Genomic DNA, 25,140 nt, shown 5'->3' with positions numbered 1-25,140 from the left:
GAGCTACATAGCTCAGTGGGCCTTACCTGGTAAAATAAAAATGAGGAGTAGCAGTAGCAGTTGACCTTTGCAGAGAGATGAGACGCGGCAATGTCGAAAACGGTCCAGTGTTTGCCTGTGCCGAATCAATGCCGTTGAAATTGTGCATTCCCAGAAGGCCGTTGGGTTGGTGGGTTGTGTACAAAATACTTTGATTTCTTATCTTATCTAGAATTCTATATAGGGTTTTTTTGTCAAAGCGCTTTACAAGAATTATGAATGGGACATTAGTATTGGCTCATGGGGAAAAGGGATGGGATTTGAGTGTTGAGGAAGGGATGGGATGGCAAGGGAGGGTGATGGTAGGGGATGGGAGGGCGAGGTTAGGGAGGGGAAGGGGGAGCACGGTGAAGGTTTTAAGGACAAAGTAGTCGAAGGATCCGCTATTGAAAAAATATTTGTTGGATTGTCTGCTTGTCTACACTGTACAGTGAGGGGTTAGTGCAGCTGGGCTGGCCAAAGCATTGTGTGTACACTATGTGTGTGTGGGTTTTCTTCGCTGTGGGGAGCGGTGGTGTCGCGGTTCGCGCGCTGCGCTCCGAACCCAACGACCCAGGTTCGATTCCCGCTCACGGCCAGACACCCAGTAACGATTATCTGGACCGGCAATGGGCCTCCCCTAGGTCGACTCGGCCTAAAATGAGTACTTGGTGCGGTACGTAAACATCGCCACTGGGGATACAAAGGCGGCCGGACGTGGCGTTTTCTTCTCGGCCACGGAGCTCAGAGAGTGGTCTGAGTTTGTGTTTTTTAATCTGTACTGCGTGCGACCGATGATCGATGTTCGAGGGGGTGGATCGCCGCGCTGATGGCACCCGTCGTGATTTCTCACCCAGACAGAGTTTGGCTGCTTCGTGAATGCTGCCATCTCCCACTCCAGAATCCTATCGGCGGCGTTTGACTTCGATATTTTGGGGGCGAGGTGGCGGCAAGGGTTCGCACCGTCCCTCGCATTATAAATCGCGGGTGCGTCGAATGAATGAATGTATGTTTAATCTTAATGGTAAACTACTGAAAGTAAATTAATAATGGTGTCTAGTTTGGGCGGGGTGGGGGGTACGTTGCACCCCACGCGTGCCCCCCCCCCACTCCAACCAAACTCCACCCGCGCCAGAATCTGCAATGAGAGGTTCTCTCTGTGTGTGGGTTTGTGAAGATGGCCTTAAAACGCCAACTGTTGCGTTTATTCATGTAAATAAAAAAACGGGTGTTTGTAAATCAACCGTTGGAAAAAAAAAATTAGCGGAAGGCAACGGCATAAAAGAACGAGCCATTCACGTTCTTATTTCGGAGGTGAGGCCACAGACAAAGATCCTCCGTATAGCCTTAACAGACTGTTGGGGCAAGTGCCGTTAGCAAGTAGCACCTGTGTAGGCCAGAACGGCAGACGAAGGGGGTGGGTGGTCAGCACCACGCCCGGCCGCCTTTTTCTCCCCAGTGGCGACGTTTTTGCGCACCGCACCAGGTACTCATTTGAGGCTGAGTCGACCGTGAGCAGGCCCAGGACCGGTTAAGATAATCGTCGCTGTTGGCCGTGAGCGCGAATCGAACCCGGGTCACCGGGTTCGTAGCTCAGCGTGCTTACCGCTACACTACCGCTCCCCACAGACACACACACAGACAGACACACACGAGCAAAAGAGCCAAGCTGAAATTGTATGAAAGACAAACAGGCCTTACAGAAGAAACCTAAAACTGCACAAACTGTAAATCAATGCAAAATTAATTTTATTAGCCCGTCAAGAAAGTTGGCTCGGGCAAATGAACTTTCAGTAACCATGTGTAGTTGCAGTTCATTTTAAAACCTGTCGTTGCTATGCACACGCCGGGTTCAGAATAATAATCTTTTATTAAGACTGCAGGAGGAGGAATCCGATGATCTTACGAAGCTGAAGTCTCCAGTCGGGACGTGTCGGCGAGTTACAGCAACAAACGATGCAACAGCACAAACCGATAGGGGTGCAAAGTGGAGAAAAGGGCAAGAAAGTCACTAAATATAAATAAATTGCTTACAAGCGTCCAATTTATCATACTAAATATAACAACAACAAAACAGTCCCAGGCCACACCAAGATGCACACCACACAGTCGTCAGCCCCACAATTATAAAAGGTGAAATCACCGATTCAAACTGTTGAGTGGGGGGGGGGAGGAGGGGTGGCTTGGGCAGGAGGCATGAGTCATGGCCAGAGAAGGGATAATGGGCGGTGGTGATGAAGTAGCAGCCGAGAGGGATGGAACGACAGAAAACGCCAATTGGGAATCGTCCGCCGGGGAGATGGAACGATTAAATCGGCTCGTGCCGCAGGTTAAACTAATTTCAATATTTTTATTTTACCAGGTTAAGGCCCATTGAGCTGTGTAGCTCTTTTCAAAATTTGACCTGCCCGTCACAAATGATAGCTCAACGAAGTGGCTTATCGCGTGGAAATTCATAGCAGCCAAATGCTCTGAACGCGCGATGTTGATTACACTGGTCAACACACTTTTTCTGGCATAAGGTATTCCAACGGTTTTAATGTAATTTTGGGGTGCTGATTCCAAATCTGACTTCAGTTTTTGTCTATCACATCAGGTTTTTGAGATATCAAATATTGCATTTTCAATCAAAACTGTAGAAGAAAAATATTAAATAAATGTGGATATCTACATAAAATTATATTATAAACACACTATCCTAAAAATACAGCACCATATTTTAAGACTAAAGCAGTCACTGACTCGCAACAACTTGCAATCATAAGTGACAGAGTTAATTTCGGTTAAATCAATGAAAATGGGGTATGCCGATAGCATAAAATGAGATGTGATAGAGCAAATCTGAGATCAGATTTGGAATCAGCACCCTGAAATTAGTCTAAAACAGCTGCAAAAGTCCAGGCCAGAAAAAACAAAATTTAGTTGACCAGTGTTATAAATGTGGAGGGAGAAACCGGAGGACCCGGAGAAAAATCCACGCGACCACGGGGAAGAGAGAGAGAGAGATAACACACACACACTCCAAATATACAGCAGCAGGCGTCCGGGTCGGAATCAGAACCCATGACCTCCCAGGTGGTCAAGCGATGTAACAGCGTCAGGAGCAGTGATGTGTTCAGCTTTCCTTTACTTCGTACTCCGATCGAGTTTTTTTGTACCGTTTGTTGTTGTACTTTTCTGAACCGCCCCCTCCTGGAGATCTGTGAAAAAGAGCTGCATAGCTCATCGGATTCCTCCGGTGTAAACAAACATTTTTGATCCTGATCCTTTTTCTCTGTGACGATGTAACCCAGAGCCGTGCCCTTCTCTCCGCTGTTTGCAGGAACAGCGTTCAAGCGACGTCTCCCACCGCCCCACCTCGACTGAGCCCCGGTCGCACTCGGGGCCGCTCGCTCGCGAAAGCTCGGACAGGGACGCGTGCTGCTGCGGTCGGACTCTCGTCCGAATGAGAACTTACTTAAGGAACCCAATAAATTATTTGTGGACTCTTGAAGCCGTGTCCGCATGTGTGTGTGTGTGTGCGTGCGTACGGAGCGGTGGCCTAGCGGGTTAGCGCGCTGCGCCACGAACCCGGCGACCCGAGTTCCGCTCGCGGCCGACGCCAGCGACGGTTATCTGTAAGTGGTCCTTGACCCCTCCTCTCCTCGTTCGATGTTGCCACAAATGAGTGCGGTGCGTCCAAGCATCGCCAGGGAGACACAAAGGGCTCGGTGCTGGCCACCTCGTGCGCCGTGCCGGACTTCTTAGGTGCTCGCCAATAGCTCATAACACACTAGTAACGCTGGTAACGCTAGTTACGCTAGTAACGCTAGTTACGCTAGTTACACTAGTAACGCTCGCGCGGCCGGCCGTGCCAAACGGGGGGGGGGGGGGGGGCTCTTCACGGCACGGCGAGCCCGCCGCCTTGGAACAGCTGCTGTGTCAAGCTGTTAGCGCGAATCGTCTTTGTCGTGTCGTTCGTCTTACACCGGCCCATAATTGCACGGTCATTTATCCAGAAGGCACTCATTAGACGCTGATCAGCTTGAGATTTGGCGTTTGTGTTTCACAGGCGGCTCCCAATTGTCCTCGTTTCGGGTCGGGCACAGCTGCCCGTTTGTGGCACATCGCCACCACCACCGCCGCCACCGTCACCACCGTCACCACCGCCACCACCACACACGCTCCACTTGCACCGCCGCACGCCAGCCAGCCAGCCAGCAAAACTTTTTTCATCGTAGTTGCTGATAGTGTACGGTGGCATTTTGTAGAGTTACGTCAGCTTGATAATTAACAACAACAAATATATATTTACAATCATATATATATATTTGTTGTGCCCAGAGTGTTGCGGGGATGTAGTTTCATGAAGTAAAGTCTCCCGACGTGACGCGGGCAGCTCAGTTGGTCGACGGTGACGGCCACTTTGTCATCCTTCCCCCGCTCCTCCGATTATGCACGGTTGGCTACGTACGGTGCGAAAGAAGTTCAACATACACACTGCCCATAGACTAACACTGCCCATAGACTCAACACTTCCCATAGACGGACACTGCCCATAGACTCAACACGGCCCATAGACTAACACTGCCCATAGACTAACACTGCCCATAGACTAACACTACACATAGACTAACACTGCCCATAGACTCAACACGGCCCATAGACTAACACTGCCCATAGACTAACACTGCCCGTAGACTCAACACGGCCCATAGACTAACACTGCCCATAGACTAACACTGCCCATAGACTCAACACTACCCATAGACTCCAACACTGCCATATAGACTCAGCACTGCCCCATAGACTCAACACTGCCCATAGACTCAACACTACCCATAGACTCAACACTACCCATAGACTCAACACTGCCCACAGACTCAACACTGCACCATAGACTCAACACTCTCCATAGATTCAACACTACCCATAGACTCAACACTGCCCACAGACTCAGCACTGCACCATAGACTCAACACTGCACCATAGATTCAACACTACCCATAGACTCAACACTGCCCACAGACTCAACACTGCACCATAGACTCAACACTCTCCATAGACGAACACTGCCCATAGACTCAACACTGCACCTCCGATTAGCATGGTTAGCTACGTACGGCGCGAAAGAAGTTCAACAGACACGCGTGCCGGTGTGTTGTAGAGTAAATCCACAACATTTACAATTTGAGTAGTACGACGTTTCGCTTGTAATTACATCAACCAGCATCATCGGGCGATTTGCCAGAATCACCAACTAAGTGGTGTTTTGTTTACGTGTCAAATTCTTTACTAATTGGCTGTGTCGGGTGGTGGAGGGTTACGACACATTTATACTTACGCGATCTAACCCAACAACCTTTATTATCAATAATATTGGTCGCGATATCCCCCCACGTGTTAATCGATTTTGAGTCAACCCGCAGTATGGATACACACAAAGACAAATATCCCCCGTATAGCCTTAACAGACTGTTGGGACAAGTGCTGTTAGCGAGTAGCACCTGTGAAGGCCCGAACGGCACACGAGGGGGTAGGTGGGCCAACACCAACGCCCGGCCGCCTTTGTCTCCCCAGTGGCGATGTTTACTACACACTGCACCAGGTACTCATTTGAGGCTGAGTCGACCTAGGTGAGGCCCCATAACCCGTTCACATAATCGTCACTGGGTGTTTGTGGCCGTGAGCGGGAATCGAACTCGGGACGCCTGTTTCATAGCGCAGCATAGCGCTAACCACTACAACAACAACCGCCATTCGCCACTAAGTGGCGGTGACGTCACCACGACGCTTGTGCCAGGCCATGTGCACCTTGAGGCCACGTGAAGTGTCGAACGTCCGCTGGCAGGAGGTCACGGGCCAGACCCAGGTGCCACGGGTCGACTGACTGAGATGACCGAGATGACTGGCTGATGCACCACCTGTGCCCCCTACTGTATCAACTTGCTGTGCTTTAGTCACCCGGCGCTCGGCTCGTTGTTGTGAGCATCGCTCCACCGCCCTCCGTTGTTGTTGGAGGGCGACTGCCTCCAACTGCCCAGTAGCGTCCTTCACGAGCCTCCTCCACTGAGGCCGATCTTGACACCGCTGGTACCAGTCATCGACAAGTCCACTCAGCTCCACGTCCTCCTGTACCACATCACTCCATCTCTTCTCTAGCCCGTGCCGCGCCCGTTTAGCCCCCTCGATCCGGCCGAACAAAAGCTGTTTAGGCATGCGGTGGCTGGGCATGCGGGCTACATGACCCAGCCAACGCAGCCTTGCCTACCGGAGGAGCTCACCGATGGGACTTTGCCCAGACACACTCAGACAGACACACACAGACACACAGACAGACACGCACATAAACACAGACAGACACACAGAGACACACAGACACATACAGACACAGACAGACACACAGAGACACACAGACACACAGAGACACACACAGAGACACACACAGACACACACAGACAGCCACACACAGACACACAGACATACACAGACACACAGACAGAGACACAGACAGACACACAGACACGTACAGACACACACAGACAGACACACACAGACACGTACAGACACACACACAGACACACACAGACACGTACAGACACACACACACAGACACAGACAGACAGACACAGAGACACACAGACAGACACACACAGACAGACACACACAGACACACAGACATACACACACACAGACACACAGACAGAGACACAGACAGACACACGCACAGACAGATACAGACACACGCGCAACTCCGTCCAGGTTGGCACGGTAATAGATCAATAAAATCGTACGCCCGACAAAATCACCGATCAGAGATTTGCCCACATATGGTCATTGTGGATCGTTCATCCAAATCAATGGTATCGATCCCGCTCAGTCGATTTATAATAAACGAACATCAAAACATACCGGGGTCAATCGTAATTTGCGGGTTAATCGCTCTGTTCATTAAATTGCCCATCGATCGGTGGATCGAGTAATGATGTGACGCGTCCCCCACCCCTCCGCCCCCCTTCATTTGATTGTCTAATATCAGCAGCAAGATCGACGATCCCGTGGGCTTCGATTGTGACCACGGCGCTCCACGTTGATTGCAGCACGTGGCTCGATAAGGGGTCGTCCATAAATGACGTCACGCGATTTTGGACGTTTTTTGACCCCCCCCCCTTCGTCACACGGCGTCACAAAAAGTCAGACCCCCCCCCTCAAATATGACGTCACAAAGCTCTTCCGCCCCCCCCCCCCCCAAAATAAAACATGCTTCAAATCGCTTTAAACTATTGTCACTGTAGTGCGTATTTAATGTGGCGCTGCACTCTGATGTTGTAGGAGAAAACATTTATTAAGAAGTCTGTTTAATAAAGTAGAACGTGTTGTCTATATTTATTTAAAGTTGCGCATTTTGATGTGACGTCACATTTCTCACACCCCCCCCCTCGTCACAAATGTCTGACCCCCCCCCTAGGTGTGTGACGTCATTTATGGACGGCCCCTTGCCCCACGGTCACAGGAATGTGGTGAAAGTTTCCAGAACTTGGATGATCTGAACCGGTCCTGGGCCTCTCCTATGTCGACTCAGCCTCAAATGAGTACCTGGTGCGGTGGGTAAACGTCGCCACTGGGGAGACAAAGGCGGTCGGGCGTGGTGCTGGCCACCCAACCCCCTCGTGTGCCGGCTCTGGAGACCACCTGGAGAAGATTCCGGGCACGCGTTGACATTGACGGCGAAACACATTCCTGCGGAGGGAGCTGGTAGGAACGTTGGTCAATGACCAGGGTCAACGGCGGCGTGGTGTATTCCGCAAATATGGCCGACTGTGAGGGCGGGCACAAGTTGGCATGAGTAGGTTAAACGTTGAGTTTTATAAGGGCATCACGGGGTGACCAGCCCCTCCCCACCCAGCCACACCCCTCCCACCCCACCCAGCCCCTCCCCACCCAGCCCCTCCCCACCCTCCCCTACCCACCCCTCCCATTTTTGGATGCACAACGGACGGACGGACACAATAATCCCATGTGGGCTGGTGGCACCAGGTGGTTCCTACCAGTATAAGTGGGCGACTATTTTAAATTTTTAAGCTATTAACATTTACATTTGTTATCACCTTACCGTCTATTATTTCCATCCGTTATTTTCCCATTAAAAACGATAGCCCCGTATAAATGTTCCAAAAAATTCTAAGCACCCTGTCTGTACAAAGGGTACGGCGGCGCGTCATCGCGTCTTTGTTGTCGGCGGTGGTTGAAGGTTGTTGTTGTTGTTGCTGCTGTCACAGACCTTGTGCGCGCGTTCTCTCCCGCGCGCGCGTCGCACGGACGTGTTTAATTGCCACGTGACACCTCCGCGCGACACTTAGTGCGCGCGCACTCAAGCTGTCAGATAATTGATCAGTTTATGGGGTGTTGTTTTTTCTTTTCTTTTTACGGGAAATTGATGCGGTTAGCCTGACACTAATTTAACCCGTGAGCCTCGCCTCGCCTCGCTGTTCAGAAATGTTACAATTATTCAGGACAAATGAAAGCATTTTTAAAACGGCACAAAGACAAAGATCCCTCGTGTAGCCTTGATAGACTGCTGGGGCAAGTGCTGTTAGCAAGTAGCACCTGTGAAGGCTGGCACGGCACACGAGGGGGGTGGGTGGCCAGCAACCACGCCCGACCGCCTTTGTCTCCCCAGTGGCGATGTTTACTACACAGCGCAGCCTCAAAAGATACACACGAGGATAAATGAATGAATGACTTAAAATCGAATCTTACACTCAAAAATTATATGAACAATTTACAACCCTTTGTCAATGTACTGCACTCGTGGTTGAGGGTGGGAGTGGTGGGGGGGGGTGTTGACCATACTTCACCACGCCGGTTCGCGAAGGGATTGAGGGGGCAGCCGGTTTGAGATATCGCTCAAAGCCAATGTTGACAGTGACCCGATTCGAAGCCCACAGTGTGCCAACCTTTCGATTTAAAGCTTTCGTGACTGCAGGGATTCATCTTCTTGGTTCTTTCGGTAAAGTCACGTAGAAGGGAAGTAATAAAATAATACAAATAAAAAGTAATAAAATAATTATCTGGTGAGAATCATTTTATTATGTTTTATTATTTTATTAGTTCCCTTCTACGTGACTTTACCGTAAGAACCAAGAAGAAAAAGTGTGCCAACCGTTGCGCCACCGCTCCGCCCGATGCTCACAGACACGCGCAAGTCGCGTCGCGAGTGAGAGTCGATCGCTGTTCACCAAAGTTGGAAGCAATGGACGTGCGCTGGTGGTTCACTTCACGCCAGCGAAGTGAACCAACAGCAGCCTTTGCAGAACGAGGTACAAACAAGGCAGTAGAAATAGGACAAAATGTAGACCGTGTCCATGTTTAGAGCTGTGACCCCCCCACGTGGATTGTGGCGATCCAGCAGGGACGGGTAAAGGTTGACGAGAGAGAGGGCACGAGGTAACGTGTCTCGTACGGCTGATGCCGACGCAGATGAACAACCACATCGAAGCTTTGTCGTTCGTGGCAGCTTTGCCAATGGGGTTTAGGACGAGCACCTCTGACCTTGTTTGGCACAGGGCGCAATTATACCATCACCACCATCCCACCACCATGTTTGTTTGTTGTAGTACAGAGTTAGACTGATGGCCTTAATCTAAGTTGTCTTGTGGTTGTTGTTGTTGTTTGACTTGCATCCCACTGGGATTTTTGCACACAGCGTTGGTGTACGGTTTTTTTTCTGCAATATGTTGCTGTCTTTTCTTGGATTTTCTGTTTGCACTTAGTCACATATTCACTTTAAGATGTTTTTTGTTCATGTTTTTGTTTTTTGTTTGTTGCGGTTGCACCCGATTCAAGAGCCGAATGGCTCACAGGGCTATACCTAATAAATGAACTTGAATTTGAACCCCACCCTATCCATCAGCCCCGGTGTTGATGCGCGTGAACACATCGCGTTTGCGGGCTGGAATTGTATTGTCCCGTTGGGGGGGCGGGGGTGTGGCACTGTTGTCAAGCAGCAAATTGTCATCCATCGTAGAGGTTTTTTTGGGGGGTTAGATCGCGTAAAAATATAAATGTGTCGTTAAACCCACCACCACCCGACACAGCCAACTAGTAAGGGCTGTCACGTAAACAGAACGTGGCCAATTCGTTACTGGTGCAGCAGCACCCGTGTGTTGGAGAGCAAATCCACAACATTCACAATCGGAGTACTCGGATTATATATTTACGCGATCTAACCCAACAAGAACCTGTACCACGGATGATATTGGGTCGCGAAAAGCCCTACTGACGTGTTCAACTGTGGGAGGGGAGGAGGGTAATATGTATTTTTTTACATTCATATACCGGGTTTCCCCCTCCACATTTAGAAGCACACATTTCCGTTACATTTCCACGCGATAAGCCACTTCGTGAGCTATCATTTGTGGCCAGGTCGCTTCTGAAAAAAACAGAGCTATCTGTATAGCTCAGTGGGTGTGACCTGATAAAATCAAATAAAACATGTTTAATATAGTTGTAGATCGCCTCCACTGGTGTTGGCTGTGAGCAGCAGCAGCTTTGTGGCATCACACAGCAGCAGCATCGCACCTCCGATTGACACTGTTGGCTACGTACGGTGCGAAAGAAGTTCAACATACATACTACATTTTTGATTTAAAGCTTTCGTGACTGCAGGGATTCATATTCTTGGTTCTTTCGGTAAAGTCACGTAAAAGGGATTTTACACCTGATGATGATTGCTTGTGTTGCAGTCGATACGTCGTGAGAATTTGTATTGTTTAATATTGATATTATTTTATTATTTCCCTTCTACGTGACTTTACCGAAATAACCAAGAATATACATACTACACTATACACTAAATACACTACGCCATACACTACACTACTATACACGACACCGCTGTACTAAATTGAACACTCATTTATTTACAACTGCTTCTTGTATTTAGTTTGTTGTCCTTCCCCCGCACCTCCGACTAATTAGCGCTGTTGACTACGTACGGTACGAAAGAAATTCAACATACCGTACACACACACACAGCAGCGGACAGGCAGATATGGCAGTAGGGACCTCGTGAATAATTTAGGCGCGTTCATGAGCACGGCGGCTCGTGAATTATTCATGCGCCATCGGATATAAAACGCTCCCCCTTATTATCTTCCAGAGCATCTTAGAGATGTATGGTTTTTTTGTGTGTTAATTAGCTATTTCAGAAGAAAAAATACAAACTGTTGGTGCGTGATTTGCTAGGGGAGTTTCAAGTATGGAATTGCAGCTTTAGTTGATTGTTGTTATGGAGAGAATATAGGCCCAGCAGTTGGGGGCGAGCGGTGGCACATCGGTTAGCACACTGGCATCTCCACACGCTGTGTGGGTGTCTCTTAGTCACATCTAGACACGCTGTGGGTGTCTCTTATTCACATCTAGACACTCTGTAGGTGTCTCTTAGTCACATCTAGACACTCTGTGGGTGTCTCTTAGTCACATCTAGACACTCTGTGGGTGTCTCTAAGCTACATCTAGACACGCTATGGGTGTCTCTAAGCTACATCTAGACACGCTGTGGGTGTCTCTTATTCACATCTATACACTCTGTGGGTGTCTCTTAGCTACATCTAGACATGTTATTGGTGTCTCTAAGCTACATCTAGACACGCTGTTTGGGTGTTCAGTCGCCTTGGGACTTCCACAGTGGCCGCTATCCGCGTGCCGTCTCCGCTATTTTCGGTGACTTCTTCAATTCCCCTCCCTCCCCCCTGGTGTGCCGGGTGTGAGCTTGGCCGCCGCTGGGGTTGGTGATCAATACGCGGCTGCTGAGCCATTTCTCACCGTCTCAGCATCACGTATCACCTGTGACCCCAATCCCCCCTCCCCAACCCCCCCCCCCCCCCGCGAAAAAGTGAGCCCACAAGATGTGCAGGTCTCCCTCTTTTCGCGGAGCGTAACATCACAAAGGTTTTTTTGGGGGGTTTAGATCGCGTGAATATATTAATGTGTCGTTAAACCCGCCACCACCCGACACAGCAAATCAGTAAGGGTTGTCACGTAAACAGACCGTGGCCAATTCGTCACTAGTACAGCAACACCGGTGTGTGTTGGAGAGCAAATACACAAATTTCACAATCTGAGCACGACGTTTCGCCAGTAATTACAACTAGCTCCAAATCAGGAGGATTTCTCCACAAATCTGGCTGTGGCCTGGTGAAGCTGGTTGGTAATTGCTGGCGAAACGTCGTATTCAAGATAGTTACGTCCATCGGCACACACTGAAGCGTTTGTGCTTTCGCTACGTTGTCCCCACCTGAAGAAGGACGCTTGTGTTGCGCCCGAAACGTCGTGATTTAATTTATTTGTTTTGTTTTTTAACCTACGTGACTTTAACAAAGAGTTTGTACTGTAATCTCCAATTTGTTCGCCATCATTGTCAACGCGTGCCTGGCATCTTCTCCTTGTGGTCTCCAGAGCTCGGAGGAGGCAGCGCATTTCTCAACGGTATTGTTGCAAATTCTCTGAAGTGTACAAAACATTTTTTCGAAGCAACCCCATGAATTTGCGACGCTGCGGGCCTGGATGGACGTAACAACCCTGGGCCCTCTCGCGGAAATCACGTCGAGTCGCTGGGGGTGTGGGGGGGGGGGTCCTTCGTTACGTTTTTGCAATGAGGCTCCCGACAATGTCCCTGGCTCTTAATGAGCATGCGGGCGGTAGTCACCTGCTGTGCGTGCAGGGCTTGGAGCAGGCGTGGGAAATGCCACGTCCCGATGGCGGGGACGCGAGTCTACTCCAGAGGACAAGCACTCCGTTTAAAAAAAAAATATCGAGACAATGTGTGGGCCCGTTACATCACGTTGACAGTGTGTGTACACACACACACTGTCAACGTTAGCCAAACCGGTTATGAAAAGCAGAGGAAGGGGGGGGGGTTATAGAAAGATGTGGGGGGTGGGCTCGCTGCCCCAAACCATACGGGGGGGGGGGGTCCCACCCAAGGGGGAAAAGGTGACTTTTTTTTAAAGGGGAAGTGATGACAATGGGGAGAGAGGGGATAGAACCGAAACAGACATTGACGTAAAGAAAATAATAAAAACATAAGAGGCGACCTAAACGACCATTTTTTCTATCCACCCCTCCGAATCCGGCCCCTCGCCCTCGGTCCCTGTCCCAGGAGCAAGCACTCTTGACGTCCGCACAAATTGGTGCTCCGGTTTATTGACCCCCGGAGGGAGGGAGGTTTGATGGGCTGAGGTGAATCTATGTAGGCTACTGGTTGGATAACGTGGCCTTAAATTAAATGCAAAACCCATTTTTTTTATTCCATACGGGGATATTTATTTTGTGTGTTGCAGGGTGAAAATTGTGCTGAGACCGCCGCGCGAGCCCAGTTGGGTTACTTTTTTGTTGTTGTTGCAATTATCTCAGCAGAGCTGCGTCGTGGGTCGTGTGGCTCTGCACGTGACGCTCTGCTTTTCTGGGCACCCACGTGATCATTCCCACCCGGCAACCCCCCCACGTGATCATTCCCACCCGGCAAACCCACCCACGTGATCGTTCCCACCCGGCAAACCCACCCACGTGATCATTCCCACCCGGCAACTCCCCCACGTGATCATTCCCACCCGGCAAACCCCCCCACGTGATCATTCCCACCCGGCACCCCCCCCCCCCCCACGTGCTCATTCCCACCCGGCACCCCCCCCCCCCACGTGCTCATTCCCACCCGGCAAACCCCCCCACGTGCGGCTCGCGCTCTCCACGGGCTCGTTAGGAGCCACCCCCCTCCACCCCTCCGCACCCCCCCCCCCCGGTGTCCCTCGTGTGTGGCGGTGTTGTGGTCGCGTTAATTAGCACGGCGCTCAGCAGGGGCGCATTTCGTTGCACGTTACCGCGATGCAGTGTGGTCGGCTCCAGGAGGAATGAGCAAACTAAAGCGAAGGTTTAAGAGCCCCAAGAGGCAGCTTAAGGAAGGGGGGGGGGGGTTGAGGGGGGGGGTTGGGGGGGTGGAGGAGGGGGGCGGGGATTCGAGATCCATGTAATAAAACGGGTAGCACCAAATTACTGTATCCGCTCAAACTCAGATGCTAATTAACATTCAATATTCTTTTTTTAATAACCAGAAATGATCGTAATTGGTATGTTTAACTCCATTATTTCACACGGCTCTGATACACAGTATATTTATATATCTACCGTCATTCTCCGGATTAAAAGACGAGCCCAATATTTGTGCCCGGGGTCAAGAAAACGTTACACAAAGACAAAGATCCCCCGAATAGCCTTAACCGACTGTTGGGGCAAGTGCTGTTAGCGAGCACCTATGAAGGCCGGAACGGTACAAAAGGGAGTGGGTGGCCAGCACCACGCCCGGCCGCCTTCGTCTACCCAGTGGCGATGTTTACGCACCGCACCAGGTACTCATTTGAGGCTGAATCGACCTAGGGGCGGCCCAGGACCGATTCAGATAATCGTCACTGGGCGTTGGCCGTGAGCGGGAATCGAACTCGAGGCGCCGGATAACCGCTACACTACCGCTCCCCACAAACTCATTGTAACCATATTCTTAGGTTTTTTCGGTAAAGTCACGTAGGTAAAAAAAATAAAATTACACTATGGGAACCTCATTTGCCAGTAAAAATATGATAATTGGTTCTTTACCCTTCTATCTGGCAACAAAACTGACACCTTTTTTACAAGGAGTCATGTTTGCATAGACCGCAATACCTGCAGTCATAATACAAACAAAAGAACATAACTCTGATGATGTGCACTGTCCTTAAAGTTGATTGATCCACACCCGAGACAGCTTTCCTTAGTCTCATATGGGTTGGACCAGATGACGCCAAAAGGCGCACAACTCAAAGACAATGCACCATCAGAGTATGAGAGCTCGGGGCAAGCATCTACACTATGGGAACCTCATTTGCCAGTAAAAATATGATAATTGGTTCTTTACCCTTCTATCTGGCAACAAAACTGACACCTTTTTTACAAGGAGTCATGTTTGCATAGACCGCAATACCTGCAGTCATAATACAAACAAAAGAACATAACTCTGATGATGTGCACTGTCCTTAAAGTTGATTGATCCACACCCGAGACAGCTTTCCTTAGTCTCATATGGGTTGGACCAGATGACGCCAAAAGGCGCACAACTCAAAGACAATGCACCATCAGAGTATGAGAGCTCGGGGCAAGCATCTACACTATGGGAACCTCATTTGCCAGTAAAAATATGATAATTGGTTCTTTACCCTTCTATCATCAGAGTTATGTTCTTTTGTTTGTATTATGACTGCAGGTATTGCGGTCTATGCAAACATGACTCCTTGTAAAAAAGGTGTCAGTTTTGTTGCCAGTAAAATTAAAATTAAATAAAAATCACGACGTTTCGGAGGCAACACAAGCTTCCGTCTTCAGGTGGAACCGTCACAGCACGATAGCTGTATCAAGTGAGACCACTACGATGCACGCACACAAATACACGCGCACGCGCCTATCGGAGTAATTTGAAGAGCACGCTGATGAATCTCTGCAGCTTTGTCCGCTCGGTAATGATTGTAGTCGCATCATGCATATGGCATTATATAATATTTTTTTATTTCATTGAATATAGCATCATTCATGCAATTGCATCCCACAACGCTGCAACATCAATTAGCCAGTCGCTTACCCAGTTAATTAGGAGCACAATGTATTCGCTTAGCGACCGTTCCCCTGTTAACGACTTGCTGTTGTATGTACAGTAAATATTAATTAATGCATTAACTGTGTTTCTTTTCATATTACGTGTTCATAACGTCGTTGGTAACTTTACGTATTAATATCCGTTGTTTAAATATGATAAAGTACGTGTTTTGGGTGAAAAAGGGGGTAAAGTTCGACGTGATTGGAACGAATTAAACTGTTTGCGTTTATTTCCTTTACTCGCTTAACGACCATATCACCTAACGATCGGATTCGTGGAACAAATTACCCTCGTTAGGGGCCGTCCATAAATGACGTCACGCACCTGGGGGGGGGGGGGTCAGAAATTTGTGATGATGTGTGACGAGGGGAAGGGGGGGTTTGAGAAATGTGACGTCACGTAAAAATGCGCAACTTTAAATAAATATAGAATTGTTATAACAACACTAAATGTTGTAACAACACTCCTACAACATCAGAGTGCAGCGCCACATTAAATACGCACTACAATGACAATAGTTTAAAGCGATTTGAAGCATGTTTTATTTTAAAAATGGAAATATGGTTTTTGGGGGGGGGGGGGGGCAGAGCTTTGTGACGTCATATTTGAGGGGGGGGCCTGACTTTTTGTGACGCCGTGTGACGAGGGGGGGGGTCAAAAATCGTCCAAAATCGCGTGACGTAATTTATGGACGGCCCCTTAAGAGGAGGGCATTCTCCTGTCTGTGGGTGGTTTACGTACACACGTGGTCCGCACACACGTGGTCATAGATACCGCATTCGTTGTTGTTGTCGTTGCTCAAATGCAATATTTTAAAAGCAAAGCATGGGCAACACACATCGCGTCAGCTGTTCTCGGGGCGTGCCCTGCACATTTGCCATCGATCTCCTTTGCTCTAAACCAGACAGTTCTCAACGATGTTTAAAAACTCAAACCATTAATTTGCCAGATGAGCGATGGTCAAAAGACACAAAATGAGAAACATTTATTTAAATTAAACTTCCGTGAGGGCCCCATGGTGCATAGCGCAGTCCCCATCCACATCGCTCTCGCTCCCGTTCGAACTCTCTATTTTATGTGCATGAGGGCCATTGCCCGGAACGTTGCCTCTTGTGTACACCGTGGGGCTGTGTTATCGAACACAGAATGTCTCTGGTTGTGTTGTTCATTGTGTAGTGACAGGGTGCCATCTGTTGACCAGGAGAGGTAATTACGGGTATGGGTGCGTTATATAACAGCCAACCATAAGGGGGGGGGGTGTAACTGGGTTAAAGGTCAGAGGCGGGGTTCAGTCGGGAAGCTACTGGAACCTGCAAGAGAGTTCTAGAAGGGGGCGTGACCAGAGGCGTGGCTTGGCCACGCCGAGGGGGTATATAAGCGGGACGTGACCGGAGGTTCGGGGCTGTCGTGGGGGTTCGGGTCCCGGCTGCTATCGCCGTCTTCGCCGTCATCTCTTCTTCATCGTCCGGCCGTACGGCCGATCCGCTGTGCGGCTCCCATCGTCGTCGTCGTCGCTGTATTAAAGTCAACCAGCTAGAAAGTTAGACGCCGGCGATGGGGCTGTATGAGTGGATCAGCTCGACGCAGCCCAGTGCGCATGTCGCTCAGTGATTCTGCCTGTCAAGTGCGAGAAATAAAACAAGAAGCCTTCTACACGTCTCACTACAATTGTGCTTGTGCACGCCACTGCCAACGCTGCAGCGGCATCAGCAGCAGCATCGCACGTGTTCTTCCTTCAAAGGATGTTATTTCGTGTATAATTCCCCATTCGTTTAAAAAAAACATGTTCAGCACTTACCAGAATTTCCAATTATTTAGCCGCGCGAAGCTGCAAGCAATGCGTTTACTTTAATCACTAAATGTTCAAACGGACTGCAATATTTCTTGACGCGCGATGAAAGATTCCACGTTGGCAATTTACGCGACCGATCTCGCGGGGAGAGCGGTTGGGATTTTTCTCCTCCTTCTGCTTCCCCAACACGAAATTCTACAAACGATCGCGGCCAGAGACGTCTGTGACATCGTGCGAACTCCGGTCACCACCGGCAACAGCAGCGGATTTTGTCTCACCTTCGAGCAAAGACGGTGGTCACCGCATCGCCGCGCTTTTCAGGTGCGCTTCTCTGCGGCCGTCTGGAACGCTCTCCCTGCCGACGTTAGGAAGCAACTGGGAGCGATGCAATTTTCAATCGTCTCGATTGAAAAGTGCATAGCTCGTCTCGATTGCATAGCCATAGCTCGTCTCGATTGAAAAGCAATTTCATGAGAACTGCTTTTTGTGTGCAGTTACCCCCACCCACCCTCACCTCCGAATAGTGCGGTCGCCTACGTAACGGTGCAAAAGAAGTTCAACATCGGGAGCCTCCGGTGACCGTGAACTATCCCGACTCAGCGGCGGCCTGTGAATTGAATGCGGGAGCGAATAATGAAATACTCACGTTTAAAATGCGGTTTGAGTTCACGTGACGGTACGATGCGAGGTGATGGCTCTCGCTGAGCTATTCATCACTTAACCTCACTCCCCCCACATTACCCCCCTCCTCCCACAACATCCCGATGTGTTCATCGTTATATAGGTCTGCGTTTGACGGGCGTCTTCATTACGCTTCGGTGGCTTCAGATACAACAACAACAAATTCAGACGCTGTCTTTCCGACAGACCTGTTCTTCACCTGAGGACGGCTGCTTGCGTTGTGGCCGAAACGTCGTGAGAATTGTATTTTATTATGTTTTATTATTTTATATTTCCCTTCTACGTCACTTTACCGAAAGAACCAAGAAGAAAAATGAAACAACAACGCAAAGGGCCAAGCACGGAGCCTATTCGAGGTCAAACCCTTTAACATGCTCAGGGCATTTTCTTGGTTCTTTCGGTAAAGTCACGTAGAAGGGAAATAATAAAATAATAAAAATAAAACATAATAAAATAATTGTATTATTTCTAGATTTGAAGCTTTCGTGACTGCAAGGATTCATATTCTTAGGTTTTTTTCGGTAAAGTCACGTAGGTAAAAAATGTTAATTAATAAAAAAAAAATTTTACTTTTATTAATTTACATTTTTTACCTACGTGACTTTACCGAAAAAACCTAAGAATATTATTTTATTATATCATATTATTATATTATTTTATTATGTTTTATTTTTATTCTTTTATTATTTCCCTTGTACGTGACTTTACCGAAAGAACCAAGAAGATGAATCCCTGCAGTCACGAAAGCTTTAAATCGAAAAATATGCTCAGGGCAGTGGGGTTATAGACTCAACACGACCACTGGGGGTGAGAGATGACCTTTCTGGGGAGCGCGAGACGTGGACAGATTTTTTTTTCGAAGCTAAATAATCGACACGCAAATTAAACACGGGCACGTAATCTACTTGGTTCTTTCGGTAAAGTCACGTAGAAGGGAAATAATAAAATAATAAAAATAAAACATAATAAAATAATTCTCACGACGTTTCGGCCACAACGCAAGCAGCCGTCCTCAGGTGAAGAACAGGTCTGTCGGGAAGACAGCGTCATTCAGACGCTGTCTTCACAGACGCTGTCTTCACGACAGACCTGTTCTCCACCTGAGGACGGCTGCTTGCGTTGTGGCCGAAACGTCGTGAGAATTATTTTATTATGTTTTATTTTTATTATTTTATTATTTCCCTTCTACGTGACTTTACCTAAAGAACCAAGAAGAAAGCTTTAAAACGGGCACGTAAGTTACAACTTACTTCGTTTCATCAAACCCCGATGCATTTATTGACATTCTTTCATTCTCTTAACGATTGAGTTCCACCGGGGTGCAAGGCTGTGGCAGTCGAGATTCAAGGGGTGAAGCTGTCGCTGGGGTAGCAGCCTTCTGCCTTGCAACGAGGGGGGCAGCGACTAGCAGAAACGTTCCAAAGATAAACTCCCGATTTTCGCTCTATCTTGCTCATCATTTAAATTACACTTAATGCACATGTAGAATGTGTGATGCACGGGTGTGATGCACGAGAGGGATACATAGACGCTGGACTTCCGTGTGGGGGAAAGAGCTTCATGGCTCATCGGATTCCTCCAGTATCAATACAATTGTGATTCTGAGACGCGAGGTATGTCCCAGGCACACGCGCCCAGAATGCACTGCAGAGAGGCAACGGTGAGAGCGCACACGAGGAGATGGTGATGTCACGCGTGTGCCTGTGGGATAACCCAGTAAGCATGCAACGTTGCGTCAACGTTGCCTCAAAAGTTCCACGTTTGCTGGCAAACGTGACGACTGTTCGTGGAAGTTTATGCAAAGTCCTCACTGCGTGCCACGCTCGCTGAGTGCCAATTTGTTGAGTTTTAGCCACCCCGGTGCTCTTCTCGTTGTTGTGAGCATCAACCATCGGAGGTTGTGCGGGGGGAAATACGACAAACTAAAGGCAAAAGCTGTTCTAAAGAAGTTAGTTTTAAATCTAGGTGATTTCAAAGTGCATAATTCCAGCGGCTTCTTCATATCGGAAGGAAGAGCGTTCCAGACGGCCGCAGAAGCGCATCTGAAAGCGCGTGATGCGGTGACATCGGACGTTCCCAATAGAGGGTTTCTGGTTACAAATGTGTCGTTAAACTCACCACCACCCGACACAGCCATTTAGTAGATTTGCCGCGTAAACAAAACAAAACCTTACTAATGGGCTGTATCGGTGGTGGCGGGTTTAACGGCACATTTATATATTTACGCGATCTAACCCCCCCAAAAAACCCTGCATTATGAATGATATTGGTCGCGAAAGCCGACAACGCGTTCAACTTACGCCATCACCTTCGCTTGCCCCATGATCACCAGGCGGCGTCAGTAGGGGGCGCAACAAAACGCGTTGCCGCCGTGCGGTGGAGGAGCGGTGGCGCTGTGGTTGGCGCAGTGCATTTTGAATCCAGCGGCCTGATTTATACGTCCACTGCGCCCACGGCCAACATCAGTGGCGAGTGATGTCCGAATCGGTCACTGGAAACCCCTCTTCGCCAGCCTGCAACACTGTCCAACCAGCGTGGTAAGGTATGGTTAAACATCCACGTGGTATCGGGCCGTCCGTAAATGACGTCACGCACCTGGGGGGGGGGGGGGTCAGACATTTGTGACGATGTGTGACGAGGGGGGGGGGGGTTGAGAAATGTGACGTCACATCAAAATGCGCAACTTTAAATAAATATAGACAACACGTTATACTTAATTAAATAGATTTTTAATAAATGTTTCTCCTACAACATCAGAGTGCAGCGCCACATTAAATACGCACTACAACGACAATAGTTTAAAGCGATTTAAAGCATGTTTTATTTTCTAAATGTAAATATGGTTTTGGGGGGGGGGGGCAGAGCTTTGTGACGTCATATTTGAGGGGGGGTCTGACTTTTTGTGACGCCGTGTGACGAGGGGGGGGGGGTAAAAAATCGTCCAAAATCGCGTGATGCCATTTATGGACGGCCCCTATCATGTAGGTTGTTCAACCACGTGGTGTGGGGAGTCCATCATCCAGCAGTGGATATGTACAGGGAATAAACAAGGATTGTTACTTTATCTGCAAGGGTCACTGCTGACATACATGCTCGATTGTCGTGGAATTATGCATGCGTTCTCGAAGACACAATTGTAAATTCATTTGTCTAAATTCCAGCACCGATGATTAAATACATCCGTTTCATTGTCATTCAACGAAAGCGGCAATCGCCTATGTAGAGTGGGTGCAAACGTGCGACTCTGTGGACCAGAGGTCACTTCGAGGGATATCGGAAGTAGCTCAGCGATATCCACTTCCGTGGGCAACTCTCTAAACACGCAGGGCAAAGCCTGCTCTGCAAGGGATCTGAACGGAATAAACACATTCCTGCGGAGGGAGCTGGTAGGAACGTTGGGTTGCTCAGTCAATGGCCAGGGTCAACGGCGGCGTGGTGTATTCCGCAAATATGCCCGACTGTGAGCGCGGACACAAGCCGGCGTGAGTAGGTTAAACATTGAGTTTTATAAGGGCACCACGGGGTGACCAGCCCCTCCCCACCCAGCCCCACCCCTCCCACCCCCCACCCAGCCCCACCCTCCCCACCCAGCCCCACCCTCCCCACCCAGCCCCTCCCCACCCTCCCCACCCAGCCCCTCCCGCCCCACCCAGCCCCTCTCTGCACGACGGACACAATAATCCCCTGTGGGCTGGTGTAACCAGGAGGTTCCTACCAGTATTAATACCGTGACTTGGCTCCAATGCAACTACAGGGAAACATCACAATAACGAAAAATATCCCAAAAAATGTTAAGAACATTTCATCCGACCGAGCTCAAAATAGTGGGAAAGCGCTGTATAGTTACGGAGCGTTCCAATACTCGACGCACAGAAGCAACCCCTGGACTTCTTGGAATCGTCGCCTTTACCACGACGGAAACTTTTACTCGGCGCTTAAACGTCTCGCTAGAAATCCGTTTTTTTGGGGGTCACTGGTCGACTGGAGGTGGCACGTAACTAGTCGTAGACCACAGCCAATGCAAGATGAAAGTATTTTGAACTTAGTTCGCATCTTCTTGGTTCTTTCGGTAAAGTCACGTAGAAGGGAAATAATAAAATAATAAAAATAAAACATAATAAAATACAATTATTGAATAAAATACAATTATTTTTATCATTTTATTATTTCCCTTCTACGTGACTTTACCGAAAGAACCAAGAAGATGAATCCCTGCAGTCACGAAAGCTTTAAATCGAAATTTAGTTAGCATCGTACGTAGCAAATCGTGCTAATCGGATGTGCTGAAAATAATGGATGTGGTGTATTGGGTGTCTAAAATATATTTTTCTAGGTCCCCTTAAAGAAAAACGTTTACAGGGACTCTTCACTTAAAAACATTCGACTTACGAAACTTTCAGAGATACGAACAAACCTGTCCGTATGTCCAGTTGCCCGTTCGGACCGAGAGTCGTAAGTTCAACCACCGCGCAATAGATGGCGGTGGTGGCATCTACATCTGCAAAACGTGAAGAACCAGTGGCATCTACATCGACAGGAGATTATACAGCTTTTAAAGCCATTCCCCGTGTTGAGTGTACACGCCGTGCAACACGTTTAGAATCGACATGAGTAAAGTTGGACTTACGAACAGATCGATTTACGAACAGATATCTGGAACGTAACCCGTTCGTAATCAGAGGAGTCCCTGTAATAGGTGACGTTTTGGCCAACGGTCCTTCTTCTTTGCTACGGTTTTTTTTCGGGGGCAGAGTTTTTCACATATGTGTGTGTTAAGTTCTTGTTATTTGGGCTGTGTGCATCACTGCAAATGGAGCATCACCAAACATGTTTCGAGCGAGCGATGGAATAATTTCTGTTGCAAGGCACGAGGTGGAAGTGTCGTAACTCGGGGTTCATGAGAGGTGGTGGTGGTGGATTGAGGAGGCCTTCATCCAGCAGTGGATTGACTGTGGGCAATGAAAATGAAGTCAAGATATATACAGTATAGATGTTAAAATAAATAAGCAGACTACATCGCTGCCAACCCACACGGGTTACACGTGTTCTTGTACAAAGAAATTTGGTTTTCAGGTCCATACGGCGTACAGCTTGTTTCAGTACGGGCAAAACAAGTTTTTGTCTAATTGTATTTCTCCCTTGTGATAGAACTTTGTAGAATGAACGTTGATAATTATAAGGGACGCGGGGTGACCAATCAGGTCTGAATTGGTCTGTAATAAGGTAGGGCACTGATAAGGGATTGACAGGTATGAGAATATGTATGAAGTGAACTTTAAACTCAACAATTTTACCAGCTAAGGCCCACTGAGCTATATTGACATTGCTTACTTATTTCGTTATTTTCCCACAACGAGGCAAAATATAATTTTAAGTCACACTGCACTGTACATTATTTCCGTGTAACTTTACATCGCTGATAACCCGCGGAGTTCTGATAAAAGAGTTCAGTTGAAAAAAAAAAATTCAGTTGAATTTTTTTGTTTTAAAAATTCTGCTCACAGCGACCAAACCCGTTTCACTCACACGGTGGACAGATTCCTCACGAAACTGGTGGCACGAGAGGCAACGTTGCACTTGCACCGGAAGCGTAGTTTCCCACATGTCATCGGGAGTGACTCGCAATAGGGGATTTTTTGTTTTTAATTGCACTGCATAGACCAAGGGCAGACATTCTGCTGATAAAATAACCACGCTTACAGAAATGGCTAAATATTCCACGCCGTGTGTACGATGGGTGACTCATGGGTGAGCGCAGTCATGTGTGCGTCGATAAAGTTGAACAATTATAGCGAGGAACTCGGGAAATTTGAGCGCCACGGTGGCTAGGAGATGTTAACTACCTCGCCTGTTATGCAGGAGGCCATGGGTTCGAACCCGACCCAGACCCCGACGCCTGCTGTATATTTGGAGTTTGCGTGTCTCTCTCTTTCCCCGTGGTCGCGTGGATTTTTCTCCGGGTCCTCCGGTTTCTCCCCTCCGCATTTAGAATCAACATCACGCGTTCAGAATATTTGGCTAATGCCATAAATTTACACGTGACGATAAGCCACTTCGTCGAGCTAGTATTTGTGATGGCCAGGTCGTGATTTATTTTACTTTACCGAAAGAACCAATGGGCATAATGTACTTCATTGGGAAAACAAATGACAACATCGTCCCTCTGGCCTAGTGGCAGACCAGATGCCCACTTGGCAAGCCCGGTAAACGCGTTCATCTTGCGCCACGCAGGAAGAGCTGCTCTTGGTGGAGTTCCGGGGGCACATAGAAGTGCAGTAGAACGATAGTTTTTGGATTTCCCAAAAATTATTGCTGTACGCTCCGGATTATAAGATGGACCCCACCACCACCACCACCACCCAGATGCATTTCTTATGTTTATATTTCACACCAACATCTCTCGACTTTCCTGGGACGTCCAATGTTTCTGGAAATGTTCGAGACGGCGCCAAAGTTCCGAGTGCATCTTTACCTTGGGCGGCGTCTTATATTCCAGGGGAATACCGTGAGCAGGTTGTCAGGGGTCGATGGAGCAGCCGTTGTTGGCGTTGTATGAAAAATCTGTTCGTGTTTTTAGTTTGTTGACCATCCGCCCTCTCTGACCTCCGATTAGCACGGTCGACTACGTACGGTGCGAAAGAAGTTCAACATACATGCATGCATAGCAATATTGGCTACGTACGGTTATATCATAATCCACGGTCTGGACAGCCAGTCAGTTAGCCTGCCGCAGCAATAAAGTGATTGGGAGCCCTCAACACACAAGAGTGTGCAGTGTCCCAAGTACAGTAGACTCTCGATTATCCGCGTGTGGTTTATCCGATTTGCGGATTAACAGCACACCTGAGATTTTGACACAAGTGAATAACTGATGGATTTTCCCTCAAGTCCAAATTAATAATGTAAAAACAGTGAAACAGGGTTATTCTTGGAAATGTTGACGACAATTCACGTGCTTAAACCGAACAAATACGTGCTCCGGTTAATCCGA

The 25,140-nt window shown here is 48.4% G+C and overlaps 2 protein-coding genes across 2 annotated transcripts in view; both read left to right on the top strand.

The window, feature by feature from the left end:
- The window catches only part of LOC144735068 (uncharacterized), a 35,196-nt gene extending 31,685 nt beyond the window's left edge, over positions 1-3,511 (top strand). Inside the window, exon 3 of the mRNA XM_078617464.1 lies at positions 3,341-3,511. The gene's annotated coding sequence lies outside the window, so the exon portion shown is untranslated. The remainder of the gene's footprint in view (positions 1-3,340) is intronic.
- LOC144735177 (carbonic anhydrase 2-like) overlaps positions 1-25,140 on the top strand; it is a 527,023-nt gene that overhangs the window by 394,961 nt on the left and 106,922 nt on the right. The window lies entirely within an intron of this gene.

Source organism: Lampetra planeri, chromosome 54 (assembly GCF_965212315.1).
Source record: "Lampetra planeri chromosome 54, kcLamPlan1.2.h2, whole genome shotgun sequence".
Taxonomy (NCBI): domain Eukaryota; kingdom Metazoa; phylum Chordata; class Hyperoartia; order Petromyzontiformes; family Petromyzontidae; genus Lampetra; species Lampetra planeri.
The sequence above is the reverse complement of the archived record's forward strand: the minus strand, read 5'-3'. Positions and strand labels throughout refer to the sequence as shown.